This window comes from Chrysemys picta, chromosome 2 (assembly GCF_011386835.1).
Source record: "Chrysemys picta bellii isolate R12L10 chromosome 2, ASM1138683v2, whole genome shotgun sequence".
Taxonomy (NCBI): Eukaryota; Metazoa; Chordata; order Testudines; family Emydidae; genus Chrysemys; species Chrysemys picta.
In genome coordinates, this window is record NC_088792.1 from 78813794 (window position 1) to 78838742 (window position 24949).

Below are 24949 nucleotides of genomic sequence, written 5' to 3' on the forward strand. Positions count from 1 at the left end.
TGTTTAGTTGACTCATTAACATTAAATTATTAGAAGAGGCATATTAATTCTTGAAATAACCTTTGTCAAGCCTGATAAACTGATTGCTAACCAGCAAATGAATCCATGTGTATCAGGCAGGATTTGCATGTTAAAAAAAAACAAACAAAAAAAAACCCACAACCCCCAGATCCTCAGTGGTCTTCTGAGAGCAATTATTCAGTATCTCTTGTTAATTTCTGCATCTGTAAAACATACCACACAGATTTTCTTTTAAAAGATATCAAAAAATCTGATCTTGACCCCATCATACATTAAAAGTAAGCAGTGAACAAAGGGAACTCCCCTTCCTTCATCACACCATTTTTATTACATTAATTCCTTAATTTTAACAAAGGGAACAGTCTCTCTCATTTCAAGCCTGGTGTGTGTGTATATATATATAGGCACGTACTTATAAAAACTACACTAGTATTTTTCCAATCCCCAGTTTCAGGATTCCATATAAACATACATGACGAGCTGAATGGTTTAACCATCTCAGATAACTATATGCAGTATTGTGGTCATGTTGGTCCCAGGATATTAAAGAGACAAGGTGGGTGAGGTAATAATCTTTTATTGGACCAACTTCTGTTTGGTGAAAGAGAGAAACTTTTGAGCTTACACAGAGCTCTTCTTCAGCTCTCTCACCAACAGAAGTTGGTACAATAGAAGATATTATTTCACCCACCTTGTCTCTCAGGGAAGAACTGTTTTATCAGGCCATTCCCTTATTTCTTTTTTGCTTCTGATAAATTGATACCAAGTGTAGGAAACTTCTGCGTAGGGGTGTGATAATAAACCAATTTATTAGAGCATAAGCTTTCGTGGGCTACAGCCCACTTCTTCGGATGCATATAGAGTGGAACATATATTGAGGAGATATATATACACACATACAGAGAGCTCTCTGTATGTGTGTATATATATCTCCTCAATATATGTTCCATTCTATATGCATCCGAAGAAGTGGGCTGTAGTCCACGAAAGCTTATGCTCTAATAAATTTGTTAGTCTCTAAGGTGCCACAAGTACTCCTGTTCTTTTTGCGGATACAGACTAACACGGCTGCTACTCTGAAACATAATAAACCAAGTTAATATAAACATTAATTATGAATTTATTGAAAGATTTGTAAATGTATTTTTAACATTGGCAACATCATTTCTATAATCTAAAATACTGGGAGGGAGGAGACCGAGTCACTAGTTGGATCTTTCACCTTTGGCACAGTTACTCCAGTTAAACTGCAGTACCAGCATACACCCAAGAATGAAACAAGCCTGTTCAAGTCTTGCCTGATACAAGACTAACATTTAGAACTTATTTTCTACATAAGAAAATTAACATCTTTACACTGCAGCTACTTCTGCAACTCCATGCTGCATGCTACTCATTTTAGATGATAGATAATGAATTGCTTTTTGGTGTCACAAGCCATTTTAAGAAAACTTGAGTTTCTGAAATGCTGTATTTTAACGGCCCCCTTGAAAACAGTATAACCAAAATCTCTCCCCACTCAGTCCGAGAGCAGGACATCATTAGCAAATACATTCTACTCGCCAGCCTCTTGTACTGGATCATCTCTGTATGCATCTTAATACTAATTAAAATATGGAACAATTAAGCTATTTGCTAAATTAGCAATACTGACCCTACAGCCTCATGGCTGTAAGAGCAGTCCACTGAGATGGCTTAGCATTACCTTGGCATGATTTTGTGCTGACAGAACAGTCCATCCGTCTTCACGTCTTTAGACAGCTGTGCTTACCTAGCAGAATGTAAACATCTTTGAACTTTGCTTACTGGATAAAAGGAAGCATTAGTTTCCTATTGCATTTCCTCCTACAAGATCAATCACACATACAGGCTAGACACAGCATCCCTATGTTTGTAATTAATCTCGTAAAGGCAGAACATCTCCTCTCGATCGATTGCTATATTTGCATGCAGTCAGAGGGAGTAGGAGAAGAAAATAAAAGCCAGTAGCAGAATAATAATCAGCTGATCCTTTAATGAAGACCGAGACATGCTATATATACACACAGCAAGATGCTTTTTTTAGTGAGCTGATTCACTGTCGGAAAATTCATTTTGCAATGAATGTTGATAATTAACACTGGGGAATTCAGGATTGTTTTTAAATCCAATGATGGAAAAGTTCTTTTTCTCATCACGGAAAGATTCAAAGATTTTTTGTTTTGTTCTAATCTATTTAATCAAAACAACCCAATATCATCACAACATGCTCTCTAGTCTTGTAAAATTTCTTTAGCTGTTGCAAATTCTTGACTCTTTTTGTAAGTGTTTATGAGTTCAGACCGTGAAACTTGGCTTAATTCTACCTCACTCCACTGGACATATACACCTCTACCTCGATATAACGCTGTCCTCGGGAGCCAAAAAAATCTTACCACGTTAAAGGTGAAACCGCGTTATATTGAACTTGCTTTGATCCACCGGAGTGCGCAGCCCCACCCCCCCGGAGCACTGCTTTACCGCGTCATATCTGAATTCATGTTATATCAGGTCGCGTTATATCGGGGTAGAGGTGTACAATGATCAACTTGCCAATTGGAGATTTTTTCCCCCCTCTACAGATTAGATCAATAATATCTAGTATCAAGAAATTTACATTGTAAAAATTCTCTGCCTATTCTGGAAACATTTAAAAATTTTAGACTAGGCAAAATATTGATTTAAAACAACAAGCAAATATCAGAACTGCTACATCTTCAATTTAATAAACGATAACTTCTTCCCCTCTCGTGGTGTGTGTGTGTGTGTATATATATATATATATACACACACACACACACATCACACACACACACACACACACTAGGGTTGCCAACCTTCCAGGAATTAAAGATTAATCTTCAATTAAATGTCATTTGAGGAAACCTCCAGGAATACATCCAACCAAAATTGGCAACCCAAGTCTATGTGTGTGTGTAAAGTTACTGCACTTCTGATGGTGTCAAGAAGTTGTGATAAATCAAAGCCAGCAGGGCAAACAGATTCAAATGCAGAACACTAAATTAATATTAATTCTCAGAAAAAGCATGCAGTATTCAACAATGACTAGGATACAAGTCTGAACACTACTTCTTTTCTTAGCTCTAGCAGTTTTTCTGCACAAGATGTGGTGAGTTCTGACAGGAGTATTGTGGCAGCATGTAGTTGCAATTACTCCCAATATATATTTTAGCACAAACATATGCCTGTGATACACATCAAATTTAGTCTACAGCAACACGGCATATTTTGATTTAAGAGTGCTACAAAGAATCTCTTACTGAATAAAAAACTGACACAGGTCAGATCCAGCAGCAAAACAACAGTTATGATTCATTGCAGAGCTCTCTCTCTCTCTCTCTCTCTCTCCACAGTCTGTTTTAAAGACTTGCAGCTTAATGTCTAATGTAGATAACATGAAATATTCTAAAGCACTGAATCTGCCTTGTATGAGAGCAGCTTTCATTCTGGGAAACAGACTTTGCAATTTACAATAACCGAGGATAGTAATATTCAAACAATGACTTTAAAAAATTCTATATATGGTACACACTATTCACATTTGTACAGACATCTGCATTCCAATGAGTGAGGCCTGTAACACACTTTAGTACCTGAATAGCTGAGGCTTTTTTTTGGTTGTTGTTCATAACATCAGATTGTTTGACAATTACAGGAGGCAACTATTAAATCTTTCAAAATGCACTAAAATTCTAGGAAGACATTTTTATTATTGCTATTCCATTTTCTAGAAGTGTAAAAAAAACTAATATTTTTTTAACTTTGGAAGAATAAGTTTCTAGAGATATAAGCTTTGAATATACACGTTACTTAGCTTTCTCTCAGCGTTAAAGACGACTGCTTTTCCTCTCTCTATATTTGTGGAGGAATAATTGAATCCTACCATCTCCATTTTACAGCCTTTGTCAGAGAATATTCACATATACACAAGCTGGCTTGTGTATAGAAATCTATGGCCCCTTGCAAGATTGCCTGTTTATTGTTTAGAGAAATTACTACTAAAAAAAAAAATCAAGCAGGGGAAAAAAAAAGAAGTCACTGGTCTGAATCTTTCTGCATCTATTAATCAGCTCCCTATGCAGCAGGCTCCTTGCGGCTGTGGACAATCAGACAACAGTGGCGCTATCCTTAGACTGTCGATGCAGGCACATAAACTGAAGTGACAGACTGTTCTAGAATATCATTAAGGGGCTTGGTCTATGGCTCTTCTCTCCCCTCCCCACAACCTCAGCATCTCAAAGAGATGGTCACTTTGAGCTAATAAACACCTTTAAATCTTGCCCATATATCATGTAAAGAAAATCATCTAAGTCTTTGTGCAGCCTTGGTGAAGTTGTCTCAGCATTCTTCAAGATGCATGTCAGCTGCGTCCGGCATCCCACTCTGCCTGTTTGGGGGTGATGGAGGGGATGGCAGATGGTCTCGGAAAGGTGGGGGAAGGGATGGAGCCAGAGTACCTAGTTTTATATAATCTATCAATAGTTAACGTTGATGGCGTAGGGAGAAGAGGCATCGGTTTAAACAAATAAAGAACTGCCATTAACACACTTCCCGGCCACATGCAAAGAGATTTTTACAGCTACAACTTGCACCTTCTACTCCCCAACGCAGCTCTCAACAAACACACTTCTGCGTTGCTCCAGGGGCATGGAATACCTCGTTCTGCTCTGTGGTCTTATTCATACCAATATATTCATCCCTAGGCTATCCTCCTTTATTAGGCTTTTGAGATCCCTTTCCCTAATCTGCACTTTTCTGAAGTCTGGAGGGTAAATACAAATACCAGCCATTTCTCAGTCTGTAATTCATAACTGTTCCATGCACTGACCATTGAGATGTGATCTGTTCTGCTCACTGTCATAATAAACTGAAATCCACATTAGTGCCAGCTCCTTTCTTCCTTAGCTGAGTGTCACACATGAATTCCACTCTCACTCATCATAGTTTTACCAGCCATGTCACACACCGATTTTTCTATCATATATAACATGGTGTTTCACAGACTAAAGTTAGCATCATTTTATTAGTCCTAAATTAAGATTTCCTCTAATGTTATCAACCTTCCAGTGTGAGTACTGAAGGTGAGAGCAAAACTTGGCAAGAAAGCAGGAGCTCTTGCATGAGTACATGCTAGCCATGTTGTATTTTCTTTCAATTCTGTGGTGATAACTAAGTGCAATTAATTGTCAAAATACAGACGAAAGCAGTATACGCCCTGAGTTTTCAGAGGAGGGCAAAAAAGAGAGGAACAGGCATGTCTAAAAAATAAGAGCCAAAAATCACACTAATACCCAAAATGAAAAAAAAAAAATTTACAACAGACAACATTATGTTGAGTACATATTATGTGGAGTCACAAAGATAAATACAAAGTGGAAAGGGAGCTGGAATGATGGAGGACTGCATTAGAAGAAAATGGTTTACAAATCAACCAACAAAAGACTAAATACATGTGATGCTGCTTTGAGAGGGACAAGAAGAAAGCAGTAAAAGTAGATAAGAGTTAAAATCTGTGCCACTATTAAAATAACTTGGTTCAGTGTTGAGCTATGATGGGAATGTGGACATGGATGTTGTATGGTGAAAATGGAGGGGGTAGACAGGCATTCTCTATGATGATAAGAATATGCCAAGTAAACTAAAGAGCCATATGTACATAAGAACATGATTAGGCCAGCCATGATGGATGGGTTAGAATGCTGGCTGCTGAGTGACAGTGCTCAGGTAGATTGGGGTAAAATGACAGCTGATAAGCTATGCAATGAAATGGTAAGAGACATGATGCAGGTAGCCCTCATCACAGAAAAAGCTGAGGGAGTATCTACTGAGATGGTTCCATCAGGTGAGACGACGAGATGGGATATGTTGGTCGAAGACTACAAGATCTAATAGGACAAATGACTATGAGGAAGATACAGAAAAGGTGGTTCGAGGTGCTGAAGGAGGACATGAGGAAGGTCAATCTCAGCTTACATGATGCACTCGACAGGAATGGTTGGAGATGAAGAACAAGAGCCGCTGACCCTGACTAATGGGAAAAGGCAAAGAAGAACAACAAAGTAGCACAGTGGGTTAACACATTACCCTTCTACATCAAGAGTTCAAATCCTTCGGATTACTAAGCAATTTTAATAATGTATATGACCTCTCACACAGGTCACTACTGAACTTCACTATCCACATCACCGCAAAACAGAGAGGTCCTGGAAGACTGGAAAAGGGCTAACATAGTGCCCATCTTTAAAAAGGGGAGAAAGGAGGAGCCTGGGAACTATAGACCAGTCAGCCTGACCTCGAAACCTGGGAAGCTACTAGAGCACATGTGTCAAACTCAAGGCCCGCGGGCCACATCCGGCCCGCCATACAATTATATCCGGCCCGCGAAATCGTTTTATATATCTGTTTTTAATGGCCCTGTGATATGACGCCCCAATAACACACACTACAAATCCCATGATGCAGTGCAATTGCCGCCAACGGCAAGCCGCGGTTCAAGTTCGCGGTCTGTTGATGTATACAACGCTAATATCAAATCAAAGCTAGACCCCAACAATGGCCAAGAGAAAAATTGATTCTGAAAACCGAGGCTTTCAAAGCCGGTGGGAGAATGAGTATATGTTTACTGAAATTGCAGGTAAACCAGTGTGTCTCCTTTGCGGGAGTAATATCGCTGTAATGAAGGAGTATAACCTAAGACGGCACTACGAGACGAAACATGAGAACAAATTCAAAAACCTGAGCGCAGGACAGAAGCTACAAAAGGTAGAGGAGTTGAAGAAGAATTTGACATCCCAGCAGACGTTTTTCACCAAAGCAAAATCACAAAGTGAAGCTGCTGTGAAAGCAAGTTTCATTGTGGCCGAAGAGATCGCCAAATCAGGACGGCCGTTTACCGAGGGGGAATTCGTAAAGAATTGTATGATGAAAGTGTGCGACGTCCTTTGTCCAGATAAAACGCGAGCGTTTGCAAATGTAAGCCTCAGCAGAAACACTGTTGCTAATCGGGTTTGTGAGATGGCGACTGATTTGAAAACACAGTTGACTGAAAGAGCAAAAGATTTTGTTGCATACTCCCTTGCCGTGGATGAAACTACTGACGCGACTGACACTGCACAGCTGGCGATATTTATCCGTGGTGTGGATTCCAATTTGTGCGTAACAGAGGAAATACTGGACATTAAATCGATGCACGGGACAACGAAAGGAGAAGACATCTTTGGAAATGTATTTCAAAGTGTAACCGACATGAAACTGCCGTGGGAAAAACTCGTTGGACTTACAACAGATGGCGCACCTGCTATGTGTGGTGAAAAAAATGGACTGGTGGGAAGGATGCGCTCAAAGATGCGGGAGGAGAACTGTGCCGGTGAGTTGACAGTGTATCACTGCATCATACACCAGGAATCGCTGAGTGCTAAAGTCCTAAAAATGGATCATGTGATGAACACTGTAACACAAACCGTCAACTTTATCAGAGCCCACGGTTTAAATCACCGCCAATTCCAGTCTTTTCTGCGGGAAATAGATAGCGAGTTTGGCGATATGCCATATCATACGGAGGTCCGGTGGCTAAGTCGGGGAAAAGTTCTCAAAAGACACTTTGAGCTGCGAGAGGAAATCTGCCAGTTCATGGACAGTAAGGGGAAAGACTGCACAGTTCTGCGGGATGAAAAGTGGAAATGTGAGTTGGCGTTCCTGGCTGACATAACGTCGCATCTTAGCGCTTTAAACCTTCAACTCCAGGGACGGGAGCACATAATAACCGATATGCATGATGCAGTGAAGGCATTTCAAGTGAAGCTGCGCTTATGGGAGACACAAATGCACCAATGCAACTTGTCTCACTTTCCCTGTTGCCAAGTAATACGGAACCAAGAAAGTGCCACAGTTTTCCCAAATGCCACCTTTGCTGAAAAACTCAGCGCGCTGCGCACTGAGTTCGCACGGCGCTTCAGTGACTTTGAGGCACAGAAAAGTAACTTCGAGCTGCTTCGCAACCCATTTGCAGTCGATGTGGAAACCGCACCTGTAGAAATGCAGATGGAGCTGATAGAACTGCAATGTAACGGGACACTGAAGGCAAAGTACGACACTGCGGGGCCAGCACAGTTCACTCGCTTCATTCCTGAAGCGATGCCGCAGCTCCGCCAACATGCGGCTCGAATCCTGTCCATGTTTGGCAGCACATATCTGTGCGAGCAGCTGTTCTCTGTGATGAAAATTAACAAAACGTCACACAGGAGTCGCCTCACTGATGAACACCTGCAATCGATCCTGAGAATCTTCACAACACAGAACCTAACCCCAAACATAAACGAACTTGTTGCAAAGAAAAGACTCCAAGTATCAGGCTCTGACTAAATAGGACAAGAAAATGGAATGTTATGATTTGTTATGATTATACTTTTGCTTTAAATTCAATTTTTTATTTATAATTTTCAGATTTTTTAATATTCCAGCATGTACAGATTTTGAATGTATTGTATTGACAGGATATTTTTTTATGAAGAGCAAAATATTTTAAGTTGAAATGTATTTATTTTGGAATGATATCCTGTATTTTGGTTCATATTAATGGTTAAAAAACATAAATATTTAGTCTGTTAAATAAATGGTTATACTGTTCGGCCCGCGAGTTTTGAGTTTTGGCCCCCTGTGCAATTGAGTTTGACACCCCTGTACTAGAGCAATGTATAAAACATTCAATTTGTGAATATCTGGAGGATGAAGGGGTAATCACTAGCAGCCAGCATGGACTTATTAAGAACAAATCATGCCAAACCAGCTTGATTTCTTTCTTTCTTTGATACAGTAACTGGTTTGGTGGATAGTAGGGAATGCAGTGGACATAATAAACCTGAACTTCAGCAAGGTTTTTGACACAGTCCCACATGACATTCTGATAAGTAAGCTGGAGAAATGAGGGCTTTGCAGAACTACCATTAAATGGATACAGAATTGGTTAAACAACCACAAAGAGTAACGATTAATGGAATGATGTCAGATTGGAGGGAGGTCTCAAGTGGGGTTTCACAGGGATCTGTTCTGGGTCCCGTGTGGTTTAACATCTTTATTAATGACCTGGATGCAGGAATAGAGAGCATACTGATCAAATCTGTAAAGGACACAAAGCTACCAAAGTTGCTAACACATTGGAGGACAGAGCTAAAATTCGAAGAGATCTTGATAAACTGGAGAACTGGGCTATATACAACAAAATGAAATTCAAAGACAAATGTAAGGTGCTACACTTAGGGAAGAAAAAACAAATGCACAAATACAGAATGGGGGAATAACTGGCTTGGCAGCAGCACTGCTGAGAAGGATCTGGGAGTTGTGGTGGATCACAAGCTCAACTTGAGTCAGCAATGTGATGCTGTTGCAAAAAGAGCAAATGCAATGTTATGTTGCATTAACAAAGGCACAGCATGCAAATCGTGGGAAGTGATAGTACCACTCTACTCAGGGCTGGTCAGACCACAGCTGGAGTACCGTGTCCAATTTTGGTCACCAATGTATAGAAAGGATGTAGAGAAACTGGAAAGGATCCACAGGCAAGCGACAAAGATGATCAAAGAGATGGAATGCAAGCCATATGAGCAAAGGCTGAAGGAACTGGGTATGTTTAGTTTGGAAAAGAGGAGACTGAGGTAAGACATGATAGCAGTCTTCAAATACTTGACAGGTTGCCATAAAAAGATGGAGAAAAGTTGTTCTCTCGCAACAGAGGGCAGGACAAGAGGTAATGGGTTCAAACTACAGCACAGCAGATGTAGATTAAATCACAGGAAAAACTTCCTAACTGGAAGAACAGTAGGACAATGGGACAGACTGCCTAGGTGGGTTGTGGAAGCTCCTTCACTAGAGGCTTTCAAAAGGAGGCTGGAAAGCCATTGGCCAACAAATCCTGCATCTTGGCAGGGGGGGTTAGACTAGATGACCCTTGTTGTCTCGTCTAATCCTATCATTCTATGATTCTATAATTCTGTATCATTGACATCTCTGCCCATTTAAGAAGCCTGATCTTGTTAGGTGCCCTACTTGCTTCTGAAAGGCTTTAATGGAAATTGAAAACACTCAGCACTTGGCAGGTTCAGGTACTAGAGTTGTTAAGGCTGCAAAAGCAGGGATGTTGCAGGTCAACTTTTCCAGTACATTTCAGTGTTATGTGGCAAAGAATGCCAAGTGCCCACATTCCCTACTTCTGATCCAGCCAGAGATATCAGTCAGTTACTACAGCAAACAAGAACATATACAAAAACTGAAATACTTAGGTGCAACTCTATATTATATACAGCACTTTTCAATATTTGAAGTATGAGGAAAGTAGTGGCTGGAGTAGGTGAGAGCCTTATATGGGTAAAGATGTGGGGAGGCATGTTCCTAACAATTCTCTCCAGTGGCCACATCTATGATTTGAAATGTGTTTAAGTTAGAAAAATCGGGGAATGGGGGCGGGGGTGGAGGAGGAAAAAAAATCTTTGCCACCCATTATTAGATTAATTAATAGAGCTTGACCTTTTCTAATCAATAAGAAGAGCATGTGACCTGTTAAGTCACTTCCAATAGTAAAAATAAAACTTCTCTTCACAGCCTCTACAGAGCAGGGAGATACTGGTTTCTCCAAGCAGACAAGACAACATCAACAAATAGCAAAATTATTCAGTTCTGTTGAATCCAGATATTAATCATGACCAGCATAAAAATTTTAAAATTAGATCCCTAATAGACTGCAATCTTTTTAAAAAAAAATGTCCTAGGAATAATAAGCATACAAGATATTTCCATTTACATTGCAAAACCCTCAAAACAACAACAACAACATTATTATCTCACACAAGACCTTTTTCTTCCCCTTCACAGGGCAAGCAAGTTTGTTACCAGGCCAGTGAGAAAACTGAATCCAACCCATCATACTTCAGAGTTATTTATTGTTGAAACTAGAAACTTGATACAGGGTCACATAGGGTCAGTTGTACCACAATCATTAAGCTGAGCCTTAAATCCAGCTGGCCTCTTGTACGGAAAAAGGATGTGCCTGGCTAACTGTAGTCATTCAAAATGCAAAGTAATGTAGTGTCTGGAAGACAAGACTTGGAAGGAGTCATGTTTTATGCTTTCAGCATAATTACCAATAGAGGGTTATATTATTCTCTGGCTCCAGTTTCTCCTTTGGTTCTTTTTCAAACTTGTTGACCATTAGTGGGCAGAAATATAATCAATGGAAATTAAGCATTACATAGTACAATGAAGCATTTTTTTAAAAAACCCATATACTACTACTACATATGGTGTACCCCAGATGAATATTTATTACAGCACTAATCTGTTGGTTGCAAACAAGCGAGCAAAAGTCTTCTAAAGATGGAAAATTGCCTAGCATTTAATTTTAATCAGCATCTAATGACTCATTTGACAAAACATACTAAAAATGTACAAACGGAGTGTCCAGGAATTAAGTGAAGCTCGCGAGCAGCAATATTTCAACAGAAATGACAATGAGTCCCCGGCATCACAGCTTCCTGCAATGTTAACATTTAATTTTCTTTTGTGCAAGCAGCTTTTGTTAACGTCGGCTATAAAAATGATAATAGGCATCTTTGCTTGTGTGATAGTGGTTAAAAAAAGATCCCTGTCTTTAATATAGTGTTATCAGAGGGATCTCCCTTGGGGAGGTGTGTTGCGGCCATCTAGCAGACACCCAGATGAGATATGTGCGTCTTTGAAGAGAGATTGTCACAAGACATTTTTGAGAAAGAATGGATGCTTAGCTAATAGATGCGCATAATTACTAGGCTACAGTGTTGCTTGATGGGGAATTTTGACAGCTAGTTTTGAGTGGCACCAGAAAGACATGCAATACCGTGTGCTGTGTTCACTACTCACATTAATTTCCTTGGAATCCTCCAAGTTTAACTTAAAAAAAAATGCTCAGAAATATTTTGAGCTCTCACCCTAGTACCTTTGTTTCATTCTCAAAGACACATGTACGCATAACAGGCATATTAAAAGCCTCTTTATGTTTATAATTCCCCCGTTAGGGATGAACTGTGATCCACAGAGAGATCCAACTGAATGGGAACAAAACGGAAAGTGAACACACTCCCCTTTATGAAAGAGCAATAATTAATTTAATACACACAAGAAGAAACAATAGAAAAAGAGAGTTGGCCTTGGGAAAGGCTAATTCCTACCCTGAATGGCAAAGCAAGGGTAGCTGGCCGGGCCAGGTTTCATAAGGCAGATCAGTGGTACATGCTATGGACTACATTTTGCTGTTTCTTTGAGCAAGACGAACAAAGTATGCTCTAAGCAGAGTATTTTGGTTGTGGTAGCAAGTATGTTGACTAGCTGTTGTAGACAGGACTCTAAACCTGCAAACCATGCCTCTTTAGAAGCATGATATGGCCTGCTAATAAACTAGCCAAGGTATTTCCTGGCACTTCAGAGTGCTATGGAGTTCTGCCCTAATGCTTACAGGGGGGTTAGAGGATCCCTGTGTTTCCTTACTGTCCTTGAATACCAGTACAGTAGAAAGCTGGAGATGGTTACTATTAAAATCGTAGGTAGACACCAAGGGCCTGATTCACCACTGCATTACTCACATTTTATGCTGGTGTATCTCCAAAAGCATCCAGGGAGGTAACACTGTGGTAAAACTGCAGTAGTGAATTAGGCCCCATATTTCAGAGTTTAATATTCAAGGAATATAATGTTAAAAACACATCTTGCTTTAAAAGAGTTGTGAAGAATATCTATTACAATCTGTTCTCACCAGTTTTCTTTCCTCAGCACTGCTGCCTCAAATGGAAACTCAAGCAATAGACATTCATTATTGCCATAATCCTCGCCGAACTCACATCTTAATTGTCCCACAATGAGTTGTAAAGGCTGTAATAATGGCAGAAAGATACAAGCCTGTGTGTGTGTGTGTGTGTGTGTGTGTGTGTGTGTGTGTGTGTGTGTGTGTGAGAGAGAGAGAGAGAGAGATTAAAATTTACTATTCGAGAAAATTCTAATCACTAAAAGTTCAGTGTTTTCATTATACAGTTATGGTCATTCCGAAAACTGCTTAGAGTTTATTATGAAGAGACCACTGAACATATACTGTTTCTCAGAATCTCCACCACTGCAGTACTGCAGTTATTTTGACAGGTTTTATCATATCCTAAAGCAGTTATTAAAGTTACCTTTTGCATAGAGTAGCTGTGAAAAGATATTGTAAATTAGATAACTGAGTAGAAGTCTCATTGCAAATAATATGACTGGAAAAATACAAGAATGGTGACTATGTTGTCTTTTGGGTGGATGTGAAACAGGTGGTAATTATTTGCTACAGGTTTAACTGCAATTTACTTGAATTAATTGCTTTTTTTTGCAACCAATATATTTTTATAATTGATTTTCATAAAGAAACAGAATGAAAAGTACAAAAAAGGTAAATTACTTCCTGCTTGTTTGTTTCCAAAATAATGCATGGTTTTGAGGATCTCCAATAGAAGTATGAATTTTGAAACCAGATATTGATCCACATTTTTTAATTAATCGTAAGAGGGCTGGAATTGTGGGTGTTAGCTTGGATACATGCAAAAGAGCATCACCTGCACATAACATCAATTCATACTCCATGGAACAGAACTGTATTCCTAGGAAGTCTGGACGAGCCCCTACAGCTATTGCCAGGGGCTCAAGAGCCAAATCAAAAAAGTAACAGAGACAAAGGGCACCCTGGCCTAGTATCCCTGAAAAATGCTGAAAATATCAGAGGTCACGTTGTTGGCTGTGATGTGAGAAACTGGGTGAGAACAGAACAGTTGGATCCAGGAACTAAGCACAGATCCAAATCCAACTTTTTGTAGACCACCGACCTACCCTATCAAAAGCCTTTTTCGCATTTAAGGCTAAAACGGCTTGTGGGCATCATATTTCACTGCTATTACGTCAATAAGTTATCAAAGTAGGGTTGCCAATTTTGGTTGGATGTATTCCTGGAGGTTTCAATACATGACATAATCTTTACTTAAATTCCTGGAGCCTCCAGGACAATCCTGGAAGGTTGGCAACCCTAGTTATCAGAGCCACGAGGGCTTCTGACAAATCCAGTTTGATTTGGGTGTATGATACAACCCCAGACCTTCTCCAGTCCTATTGCCAGAACTTTTGGCAACATCACTATTATGTGAAACTGGCTTACAATTGGAACATCATGGGCCACAGCTCGTTGTATTATGCACTGCCTCCTAAGCTTGATAATTGTGCCTCTGCAATCTAAGGGATGGGAGGAGCCGAGACCCACATCTGGTTGGGACCACGCTTGAGGTGGGAGAGCCTCTGCTTAGAAGCCTGGGCCCAGCCTGATTGCAGTAACTATTCTAACTAGGCTCTTCCTGCCATTTTTATTCTGCCTCCTGCCATTAGTGGCTATGTCAGCAGATATTAGCTGTGCTGATGTCTCTTGCAGCTGCAGCACTGGTACATGATCAGACAAATTTGGAGAGGTGCTTTACCTCTGCACAGAGTTTCCAACCAATCACACCTAATAGAGTATGGTGTCATTAGAGGCCATTATTTCTTACACTTGTCTGACCCCATGAGAATTAGCTGGTTCGCTCTCTTTTAAATCAGAGTTTCAAATTAGCAGTCACATACACAAAATGTATTTTGTTTCTACACCAGGCTGTGGAAGCTTATTTTTTTCCAGGGCATCCATGATGTTGCACACCACAGACCAAATCCTGTAAGATCACTTTACTAATGCAAGTAGACAGATCAACTTCAAGGGGACTATACATGTGGGTAAGGCGAGACGGATTTAATCCAAAACGTTGTTTTGTTGAGTTGAGTCAGGCCTTGAAAGCCTTAGCTGCCAGCCTGCTCATCATGCAGCAGATATACTAGAAGAATGAGAGGGGGAAGGGCTGTCTTCTACTTGAGTGCACAACCTCCTATGCTCAGCACTCAGAAATTACTACGGCGAATGCACAAATAAGTCTGTATTTGAGTGACAGAATACCAGGGTATAGCCCAGTACTAGAGGCTGTGATAAATGAATTACAAACATTGCGGCACATAGTGAAAAAATGTTAACGTTGTTTTAATTATCTCAATGGGGAATGTGAACATTTAAGAACAAGTTTTATTCATTAACCTGAGGTCTCTTATGGGGTTTTTCATCCTTTACCACATTCACATCTCTCCTAAAAGTGAATTCTAAGGTGAGACCTTCAAGGAGTGAAGGAGGAGTAACTGACTAACAAAATAAAAAAGAACCAAAGCATTGACATTTGTACATACTTGTAGGCCTTGATGCCTGAAGAACACACATTGAGTTCATTGGCTCAGGACCCAATCGCTTACTGAAAACCAGTGCTATTGTTGTCCCCAACTTTGTCCTTTCCCTTCCTTTCCTGTTGAATAACCTTCATTTGTTGTGCTGTGTGAAGTTTAGATTGTACACTCTTTGGGTTCCTCTTGACTAGGAAAAGCAGTCAAGTTTAGGTCAGGCTTAGCTGACACCCATTAGCTAAATGTGATTGCTTTTCCTAGTCAAGACAAACACTTTGGAGCAGGGATTGTCATTTTTTGTGAGCCACCAGGTGCTCAAAGAGTACATAGTAACTTTGTTGATATAAGAGTTTCTCCATTACATGGAGAGGGCTTGGACAGAATTCCCCCCCCCCCTCCCACCCCACACACACTTTTAGACCTGACTATCTTGTGTTACTCAAGTGTATTATGTATCTAAGCAGGTTTAATAGTCTCAGATAGGGATCAATCCTGTACATCAAAACTTCTATTGAAATAAATGTTGAGTAAACAATGCATGGGTCAGGCTTGTGGGAAGATAGTGTCTTTCCTCTTTAAAAAAAAAAAAAAGAGTCAAGAAAATTGACAGAGCTCAACATATAATGTAATAAGACAATGAAAACCCCATTTCATAGGTTTAGAGAGGATCTTTCACATACTGGAGATTTTTGACATGATGCAAGCATATTACCACAACTTCATACTCAATTGAAAATATAATCCAAATAATTGAAAAATAATCTTGAATTTACACAGAAAATATAGGCCCTAAGCACACACTAATTATTCATTAAACAAACGAAAGACAGAAATACACACTTCCAGTCTGGACTGACTCTTAAAACTCATCAGCTGGAAATTTTTGCTCCATTAAGAGATGAACCACATCATGCATTAACGGAATAACTGTAGTGACTATATTTCTCTTGGTTTCAGACATGCATGCTAATTAAAATGATATTCCAATGGAAATGCTGTTAGATCTGGCACACAAATTCTTTCAGCATGAGATGAAGGTTTATCATGCATCATCATTCACTTCAGACAACTCTGATAGCTGCATTTACAATTACAGCATATAAAAATAGTGGATCCAGCAACTGTCAGCAGCGAGAGTTTATTATACAGAAATTACTCAAAACATTATTTAAAGCACTGTTTGCTTTATTTAGCTTTTAACTCCCCAGTTTGATAATCTCGAAGTGGAGTGAAAAGCTGCTGATCATATCTAAAACTTTATTCTACTTCAAGCAAAACATACCAAGCACATGAAGCCAATCCATGGACACATTTTGTTTCGCTTTAAAAGCACGTATTGAATGTAAAAAGGGGTTTAAGACTAAGTAATAGCTGAATTAACTTTACATAATGCATAGTCCAGGACTGATCATTTAAATCAGAATTCAGGTTTCTCCAAGCACACAGAAGTTGTTTTGTTGTCCTCATTCTGATAGCCAAGAACAGGCATTTGAAATTATATGCTTCACATGAATTCAAAGTCCAATGCTGCATGCCCTTTCTCATGAGTAGTCCATGAAGAATGCGCCACAGTGACATTACTCAGATAAATAAGGACTTGCAGGTCTAGCCCTTAAAATTTATCTAACTATGCTACTGCCAAAACTAAAAAATTCCAAACTCAGGCCCTGCCTACACTTATGCAAGTGAGTAATCCTGTTGACATCAAAGTGCATAAAGTTCTTCATGTGGATCAGTGATTGCAGAATCAAGTCCCTAAAATAGTCAAAATAATGAAATGTATTTTAAAACAAGACACAGATTGTCTGCAGAAACATTTCTTTAGGGTAACCCAAAAATCAGTCTCATCAGCACTCTGAAGAAGGTGTGGTATATACTGATAATATTTTCACATAAAGAACTACCATGTAAAGAAAATATTTTTCTCACAAGCTTTACAATGAGGTATTGAACAACTAGTCTTGAATTCAACAGATGCTTATGCTATTACTTCTGACAATATAATTAGGTTTAAGTGATAATGTAGCCTTTGGCTTTTTAACCAGATTAAAATCTGAAAAGAAGCCAGCAATTAAGCCATTCTCCCCTTTGAGTTATAATTATTTTTAGAATTATGAATAAATATTCTTGTGCAGGAATACAGACACTATACGACCTTATGCCCTGGATGTGTAATTAGTCAGATATGTAAAGCAAGTACCATTTGTCAACATAAAAAAAGTATAGACTACTTTATTAAAAAAATTCAAATCACAGATCTGACTTCTACAAGTGAGAATATTTTGCTTGGCACAGGGCCTAAAGGTTCTAAATTTATGTATTCTATTTTTATGTCCTTCTTGGATTGGATTAGTTACTAGGCAACTGAAGAATTCATTTCTATTGGTTAATAGCTATACGGTGTTTCATAGAATCCGCTAGTATATAGGGCCAAAGCATCCAAGGAAAAAGACAACATGAATGCAGTCTTCTAGAGGCCAGTTGCTTATTAACAGCTTTCAATTAACAGCTGTCCCCACTTAAATTCTAACTCCACATAGGCACTGTTCAGTTCACAATGTTACACTTTATCAGTACTCCTGGGGGCATTTTGCACCAACTAAAAATTAAAAAATTTGTACACAATATTTTAAAATTCTGCAAAATTCTGCAAATTTTATTTGTAAAAACAACACTACAGAATCATGCCAGTTTCAATTCTTTTGGTAATTTATTTCAAAATACCTGTCAGCAAGTATGTCTGTAACAATACAGACACACATAAAAATTTCCCGAGGAGAGTTAAAGTAATCCCTATGACAACCTGTTCTTGTTTCCCTGCTCCCTTCCCTCCCCCAGCCCAGCCGGGGGGCCAGACACCCAAACCCCCTTTCCCACCAGCGCCCAGCCACAGGGCCCCCCTAGCCTAGATACCCGCACTCCCTCCCCCCCGCCCAAATATTTGCACTCCCCCCCAGAAGCCAGCCGCTGGGTCCCCCTTGCCCAGATACCCATCCCTCCTCCCCCCAGAGCCCAGCCACGGGACACCACCCCCGGCCCAGGTACCAGAACCCCCTGCACCCCAGAGCCCAGCCATGGCCCCCCATCCCAGACACCCACCTACCCCTCCCCATAGCCCAGGGATCTAGAGCAGTGGTTTTAAAACTTTTTTTCTGGCAACCCTGTTGAAGAAAATTGTTCATGCCCGCAGCCCAATGGCGCTGGGGATGACGGGTTTGGGGTGTGGGAGGAGCTCAGGGCTGGGGCAGAGGGTTGTGGTGAGGGGTGTGAGGGCTGGGAATGGAGGGGTTAGGGTGTGGGAGGGGGCTCTGGGGTGGAGCCAGGGATGACAGGTTTGGGGTGCAGGAAAGGGCTCTGGGTGCAGGCTCTGGGGTGGAGCCAGGAATGACAGGTTTGGGGGGCAGGAAGGGGCTCTGGGTTTGGGGGGGCTCAGGGCTGGGGCAGGGGATTGGGATGCCGGGTTGGGGCACAGGCTTACCTCGGGCGGTTCCTGGTCAGCGGCGCAGTGGGGGTGCAGAGGCAGGCTTCCGGAAGCGGCCAGCAGCAAGTCCAGCTCCTAGGCGGAGGTGCACACGCAGCTCTGTGTGGCTCTTGCCTTCGTAGCGCCCATTGTCTGGGAACCGGACAATGGGAGTGTGCAGCCAGTATTCAGGGCCCCGCGACCCCCCCCCCCCCGCTAGGAGCCAGACCTGCTGCTGGCCGCTTCCAAGGCGCAGCGCGGTGTTGGAACAGGTAGGGACTAGCCTGCCTTAGCCAGGCAGCACTGCCGACGGGACTTTTAATGGCACAGTCGGCAGTGCTGACCAGAGCCGCTGCAACCCAGTGCCTTACATTCCGCGACCCAGTTCTGGGTCGCGACCCATAGTTTGAAAACCATTGCCCTAGAGGGAGAAACAGCCTGATGCTCGGTCCCAGGCTTGCACAGAGTTTCCTGTGCACCGCCCTCTCCTTCCCTCAGGGCATGCTGGGAACTGCAGCTGCCAGGAACCTCTAGCTCCCTCTCCCTCCCCCCATCAGTGTCTTCTATATGCGAGCTGGGCTCTGCCGGGTCCAGTGGCCCCTGGTGGCAGCCAGCAGCACTGCAGCCCATTTCTGTGGAGAAAGGAAATTTGGCGTGCACATTAATTTCTGCAGAATTCTGCATTGCGCAGTGGCGTGGAATTCCCCCAGGAGTATATCAGTTATATTTAACAGCATTAGAACAGGCTTGGCTGCCTCCTGAGCACCCCCACATGGCCAGAGGTAATTCTGCAGGACCCTGCCTCTGTTTCCCTCTCTCTGCAGGGCTCCTTCAGAACAGTCCACTCCACAGTATTTTAAACAAAATTACCCCTTCTGGGTGGGGTCCAGTATATTTCATTTTGTGCACACAGTCCCCCATCACCCTCTGGGCCCCCAAACCCCTCCCTCTTGATTAAGGGAACCACACAGCCCACCTTCTGGGCGTGGGCTCTTCTTCTCCATTGTCTCTTTGCTTCACTAGTTTCACTGAAGCTGGCCACAAAGTCTGTCAGAAACAGAACTCAGTGTTCTCTCCCCGCTGGTAGTCCAAAACAAACACTACAGTCTTCACAATAGTTTTAAACTGGGCATGGCATTTGTAGGCTTTATCTGGCTGGAGCTCAGCCTTCAGCCCTCTGGCTTCCAGGCCCACAGAGACCCTGACCGGGAAAAGGCTTTAACAGGCGCTGGATCCAGTACTCCCAGATTTTATCCATCTGGAGACCAGCCTTCTTCAGCCTGTTAGTTCTGGCTTCCAATTCAGGTCTGTAGCACGAACTTACTACACCTCGTCTCTGTCATAAATAACTCCTTATGGCAGCTTATTGATGCTTTTATGGTGGAAATTGCCTGATCTCTCTCTCTGGTGGGGCTAATTCAGTAATCAGGATTGGCTAGCCTCAAGCCCCCCAGCCCGTAAGGGGTTTACCACTCTGTTATAAGCACCCTTTGCTAAAAAGGCAATTTGACCAAATTTAATTTCCTAAAATGCTATTCAGATTTTAGCTGCATCAATTCACAATTCACGCGTGCATGCTGTCCAGAAAGAGTGAACAGTTAAAAAGAAAGGTGGGGAGCAGAAAGGATAGGGGAGAGACAATCAGACAGAAATGGCTGTCATCGATAACTTATTTGCACTGAAAGGGAAAATGAATCTTTCACAAAAGGCAGAATCCTTAAGACTGTGCATGTCTGCAGACCTGTCTTAGTACAAATAAATATAGTTATAATTTTTAACTGCACATGCTTGATGTACTTTGCCTTCATACGTCCATGCAGTTGCCATTGAGGAAGTATACTATAAGTCTACAGGACCATCAAATATTATTTTTACTGCAGCTCAGGTTCTAAAAAACTTTTGCATTAAGTGATGTAAGTTTACATGGCTATTTGCCAAGTCAGCCTTTATTAAAAAGTATATTTGCAATAGCAAATATTGAACCACAAGACAGATTATTCTGTGGTTGAAACCTTGGAGTTTATAATCCTTGAAATCACAGCTTCAGATTCCACCGGAATGAAGACAACCTTTCTTCCAAGGTAGATAAACAGAGCCAAATTCATCCTGGTTGTAAGAGGATGGAATTCCGTTAATTTCAAAGAAGTTGCATTCTCTTACACCTAGGACGAAGTTGGTGCACTGACTTTTGATGAAAACAACAAGGAGTCTGGTGGCACCTTAAAGACTAACAGATTTATTTGGGCATAAGCTTTCGTGAGTAAAAACCTCACTTCTTCGGATGCATAGAGTGAAAGTTACAGATGCAGGCATTATATACTGACACATGGAGAGCAGGGAGTTACTTCACAAGTGGAGAACCAGTGTTGACAGGGCCAATTCAATCAGGGTGGATGTAGTCCACTCCCAATAATAGATGAGGAGGTGTCAATTCCAGGAGAAGAAAAGCTGCTTCTGTAGTGAGCCAACCACTCCCAGTCCCTGTTCAAGCCCAGATTAATGGTGTTAAATTTGCAAATGAATTTTAGTTCTGCTGTTTCTCTTTGAAGTCTGTTTCTGAAGTTTTTTTGTTCAATGATAGTGACTTTTAAATCTGTAATAGAATGACCAGGGAGGTTGAAGTGTTCACTTACTGGCTTATGTATGTTACCATTCCTGATGTCCGATTTGTGTCCATTTATTCTTTTGCGGAGGGACTGTCCGGTTTGGCCAATGTACATGGCAGAGGGGCATTGCTGGCACATGATGGCATATATGACATTAGTGGATGTGCAGGTGAATGAGCCCCTGATGGTGTGGCTGATGTGGTTGGGTCCTCTGATGCTGTTGCCAGAGTAGATATGGGGACAGAGTAGGCAACGAGGTTTGCTACAGGGATAGGTACCTGGGTTGGTGTTTCTGTGGTGTGGTGTGTAGTTGCTGGTGAGTATTTGCTTCAGGTTGGGGGGTTGTAAGCGAGGACTGGCCTGCCTCCCAAGGTCTGTGAGAGTGAGGGATCATTTTCCAGGATAGGTTGTAGATCGTGGATAATGCGCTGGAGAGGTTTTAGCTGGGGGCTGTATGTGATGGCCAGTGCCTACTCTGTCCCCATATCTACTCTGGCAACAGCATCAGAGGACCCAACCACATCAGCCACACCATCAGGGGCTCATTCAAAGGTTTTTAGTGGTGCTATACAAAATATGGTCCTAATTCAGGAAAGCACTGAAGTATGTGCTACAGTCCATCCCTAATCAGGAGATCACTTTCACAGGTGCTTTAGTGTGCTCCTGAACAGGGATGCTTTCCTGAATCTGGGTCTATAGCTCTAAAGAGCTCTGGGATCCTTTAGGACGAAAGGCATGCAAGTAACCCTAAAATAATACCGCAAACCTACATGCTACATTGCAATGTAGAATTCCTGCTGAAAGGAACATGTGCCAATAAATCAGTTGACATTTGTTTTTCACGGTGATTACAAGGGAAAACGTTAAAGCAAATAAGACATGTAGTGCTTGATCCTGGAGGATGCAGATGAGTGTTCAGAGGGAACAGAGTTGAGCCCCTGGCCAAGCTGAACATAGTGCTTTGTTACTCAAGAAGATGGAACGCAAGCTGAGGTGAATGAGGGTTGCAAGTTGATGGCCTGGCAAGAATTCTGGCGGGGAGGAGATGGGGAAGAGAGGCTTTCCTCAGAAATGTAGATGGCATTTCTGTGTCAATGGCTGCCCATGCTCTCAATTTCTGCTAAGTGTAGCTCTTATTGTACACACGAGCAGCTGCTACTCCTGGTCAGTTCGCACTGATAATTCCCTGTGTACATCTCTGTGCAATTCCAATTCAGTAGCAGATTTCTCACAATACACACCAGATATTTGAAACAGAAACCCTTCCCCACATCATATGGATTCCTTGTACATTGGGTCCTTGCTATTTTAAGACTGCAACACGTAGGGTGACCAGACAGCAAATGTGAAAAATCGGGATGGGAGATGGGGGTGTGTGTGTAATAGGAGCCTATAAGAAAAAGACCCAAAAATCGGGACCGTCCCTATAAAATCGGGACATCTGGTCACCCTACCAACAAAGACAGTGACTTTTAAAAGTTGACACTGACCCAACCCATGAGATGCACTACTTCTAGTTAGCAACAAAAATGGAAAAGTAAAGCTAGTTCAGACACTACAGCCATCTCATGTCAGTCAATTCAAATGTTGTCATCGTTTGTACTTTTCTTTTTATTTTCTTGAATACAATTTTAAAGAAATTTTAGTCACGTTTAGAAACACCTATGCAGGTCCCAAATGTCACCCTGCAGCATGAAAAATTAACCCGCCACCCAGTAGCTAAAATAACACAACAGCATATACTCAGCCCACTCCACCTAAAAGCCAGCCATAGCAAATAGATGCCTTTTACAGCATGCCCTCAATATCAATGAGTTTGGGCTATTTTGAAACCAAGGAGGAGGGAAAGTGTTCTAGAGTCAAGGACCCCATACCCAATGACCCTTCTCTTGAGAGAGGCCAAGTTTGAGCACCTCGGCTGATCTCATTTGTGGTGATGTAGTATGAGAAGATGGGCCAGGACCCAGGGCATTTACGGGGAAAATCAACACATTAACTCCATCAGGCATACAGTGTAGATCCTGGAGCACTGGTGTCATATGCTTCCACCGAGATACACCACTCACAACATAGCGCTGCACAGTAAGCCTAGCCATCTCTGGACTGTTTAAAGGGGCAGCTCAATTCACAGGGTATTGCAGCAGTATAATCCTGAAGTAATGGAGATGGACCATAGTGGCGAGGTACGCATCCAGCTTCCTAACTAGGCACAGATGGAAAAGCACATTCCTGCTCATTGGTGTAATCTGATCATTCAACAACAGCTGGGGATCCAAAACTGTCCCCAAGCTGCAAATTCGAGTAACCATTTGAAGATGATCTAAAAGGTACAATAGATTGTGCTTGTAGCTTTATTTCTACCTAGCTTTCCATTGCCTTGTCAGATGAAGAACCAAAGTGTCTAATTAGACAGTGTAATCAGTACTAAATGATGTTTAAAAGTTGATGCTGAATAGCTGTGCATGTCAAATGTACTGTAAAATATGTAAAAAGCAACAGAGTCCTGTGGCACCTTTAAGACTAACAGATATATTGGAGAATAAGCTTTCGTGGGTTAATGCCACTTCTTCGGATGCATGTCATGTCATGCATCCGACGAAGTGGGCATTCACCCATGAAAGCTTATGCTCCAATACATCTGTTAGTCTTAAAGGTGCCACAGGACTCTGTTGCTTTTTACAGATCCAGACTAACACGGCTACCCCTCTGATACTTGTAAAATATGTGGTATTTAAATATCAATGGGAAAGATATAAAACATTGACCTGCAGTTCCAATAAGACCATGACTTGAAAAGACCAGCTTCCAGATGAAAAACTCTTGCTTCGGAGTTTACAAAATATATTGTCTTGCACATGGATATCCCAATAGCGAAGTGCACAAAACTATCCTTTAGTTAAATTGTTTGGGTCCAGTTTCACCAGAAGATAGCAAGGTCTATGCCAGCAAGATAACTGGATTTTGAGAGAAATGGTCTGATGAGGCTCTCTCTGAATTAGATTACAATTTGCTCTTAAGAGTCACAATTAGACACATGAAATATTATAAAAGAATCAACATTACCTCTATCTAATAGAAGGCAACAAAGCATATGTCTACACGGCAATTAAAACCTCATGGCTGGCCTATGTCAGCTGACGCAGGCTCATGGGGCTCGGGCTGTTTAACTGCGGTGTAGATGTTCAGGCTCAGGCTGAAGACCAGGCTCTGGGACCTCACAAGGGGAGATGACCAATTCCACAATCACCTGCATAAGATGAAAAATGTCGAAAAGCAAAAATACTGGTTTGCACGCTAACTGTCCTGAGATGAGGCAGGATGGTCTGTCATAGCTCCTCTAACAAGTCATTACGGAGCCTTTTGGAGAAGTCAATTCTTCTTAGGGCTTGATCCTGCAAGCTTCTGAGCATTTCTGACACCAATCCAGTAAAGTACTAGCTGTGCTCTGCTCAAGGAGACAGCAGGAGTTCAAAGATTTCTGGGACCAGAAGAGTCACATGAGATCAACACCATTTGATTTAATTATCCACTGGAAGGA

The 24949-nt window shown here is 41.5% G+C and overlaps 1 long non-coding RNA gene across 1 annotated transcript in view; it reads right to left on the minus strand.

Moving 5' to 3' along the window:
* Positions 1 to 929: 929 nt before the first annotated feature.
* LOC135981364 (uncharacterized) overlaps positions 930 to 24949 on the minus strand; it is a 96984-nt gene continuing 72964 nt past the window's right edge. The window contains exon 3 of the long non-coding RNA XR_010598351.1: positions 930 to 1792. This is a non-coding gene — a long non-coding RNA (uncharacterized LOC135981364). The remainder of the gene's footprint in view (positions 1793 to 24949) is intronic.